The sequence below is a fragment of the Alligator sinensis genome, unplaced genomic scaffold (genome assembly GCF_000455745.1).
Source record: "Alligator sinensis unplaced genomic scaffold, ASM45574v1 scaffold1122_1, whole genome shotgun sequence".
In the NCBI taxonomy this organism is placed as follows: Eukaryota; Metazoa; Chordata; order Crocodylia; family Alligatoridae; genus Alligator; species Alligator sinensis.
This window is the reverse complement of record NW_005842467.1, coordinates 807976-810030: the sequence shown is the minus strand read 5'-3', so window position 1 is coordinate 810030 and position 2055 is coordinate 807976. Positions and strand designations below refer to the sequence as shown.

The 2055-nt window shown below is 36.4% G+C and overlaps 1 protein-coding gene across 2 annotated transcripts in view; it reads left to right on the top strand.

Moving 5' to 3' along the window:
- ARAP2 (ArfGAP with RhoGAP domain, ankyrin repeat and PH domain 2) overlaps positions 1 to 2055 on the top strand; it is a 246403-nt gene that overhangs the window by 58741 nt on the left and 185607 nt on the right. The gene's annotated exons all lie outside the window — the stretch shown is intronic.

The window sequence follows — 2055 nt, the reverse complement described above, 5'->3', positions numbered from 1 at the left end:
AACTCTATCCCTGTTGCCATAGCAGGGCTTCGCCACTGGCCTCACCCCCCACTCAGTCCCCTCCGCCTATACCATCATGGAGGCGCTCTGCACTCTGATTGGTTGTTTCACTAACTAATCAGAGTGTTCCAAGAGCCTTATGGATAGACAGACAGATAGACTAAGTCACTTATATAATAAGAACATTATTAGACCAACTCAGATAGTTGGAAAAATTCTTCTTTGCAAGCTTTCAGGTACAAATACCTTTTGTCAGGCTGAGGAAGCATCTGCAGTTGGTCTCTGCTCTTCCTGGATGGAATGAATAGTGAAGAAGCTAGAGGCTGATATAAAAGATATCAGATTGACCTAAAGAACCTTGTCTGCCTACATCCCACATGGCTACAATCTATACCCCTTAATCCCCTGGGCATTTTAGCCCTGAGCCTAGCTGAGATGCACTCTTGGCTGGAGAGTATTTTCATTTTCCATAGCCCAAATGCTACGTGCATTAAATGCATTTTTATCTAATGAAACCCAGCTCAAGGACTCTCAATTCAGACCACCTTTGCAGCAGGTCTGCCATTTTCTCTATCTACAGAGGTGTGCTATAACACCTCCTCCACCCCAGCTTTTGCTGGGTACAGTGCATTTACCCCCTTATAGTGACCAGTAAAAAAAAAAAAAAAGTGTGTGGAAGAGGAAGCACAGAAAGCACCAAGTCTGTTCTTAAGTTATATAAACATAAAATACTGTGGTTTCTATTGCATTTCTTAAATGCATGCTTTAATCAGATATGCAGAATGCTACCATTATTGTTACTGGCTTTTGCTTTAATCAGTTTATTGAGGGGTTTAAAGCCATTTTTAGCAATCTCAGTCTGAAGTATTTCATTGTTAGGAGGGAAAACACAAAGGGTATTTTCTAGCTCTTTTTTAATGTGATGGCATAAAGTAGATTTTGTTTTTTTCCTGGGCATTCCTTAGCACTTACTTTTACCATTTATAATCCCTGTAAATTTAGCCATATAATCTGAGGCTCCTCAGTATAAAACTGACAAAGAACCCCATAAAATGTAGGGATTGGATGTGAAAATGAGGAAAATCTGGTGTGAGTTTTTGGCGGCTTAAATTTACAGTTGTGTTCAATGTATTTGTTAGTGAATAACAGGTATAATTTTAAAAAAAATCAAACTACTAGTTTGTAGGTTTTTTTGTTATCAGTTTATGAAGACTATTATGGTAATGTGTATGCTCAACTTATTTTTTTGTTTTTTCATAAATATAAATATTAACTTCGGGGAAAAACATGGAATATATAGTATATATTTAGAACTGTGTGTACTGGCCCCATTATAGTTAAGGGTCTGTCAGCATTTCCATTATCAATTCCCATTTTTATGGGGTTATAGCTTGACTATAAACATTTGCTTCAGGCTGTAACTGGAGTGCAGCATTTCAGAATGTGAAGAAATCCTTCTTATTGGGTTTGGCTCAAATCATTTCAGGCATTTTTACATTGTTGGCTGACTTAAATAATAGGTTCACATTTTTAACCAATTTTTTCTTTACTTTTAGTTACTCAAAAGTATTTTCAGTTTAATGCACAACACTTTTTGTAGGTTTGTAATTTGCTTTATGGGCAAATACCCATGGATAAAATTGGGAAAAAAAAATAGCCAATCCAGAGTTATATGAAGTTTATCATGATGCATACAGAAGAGGCAATTCTTTAAAAATATTGTTTTACCCTATTTTGCTATTGATTTTTAGCTTTCTAAGTAGACTTTGGACAAATAAAATGGACTATACCAATAACAATAAATGAAATATTCAACCAGTATAACTTGTACATCCTGGAAGGTGATCTTCACTGTACCTGAACTGATCCTTTTGATTAAGAAGTTTGTATTTGAAAAGTTTTCAGGACGTATTTCCAAAGGGGTTTTATTGTCATTTGTGCCTTTGTGCAAGGCAGTCAGGCAGATTTTCAAGTATGATTGAATGTGGTATGTTTGTGAACACTGTTCTTCTCCCCCCCCCCCCCCCCCCCCCACAAAAAAAAAAAACCAAAAAA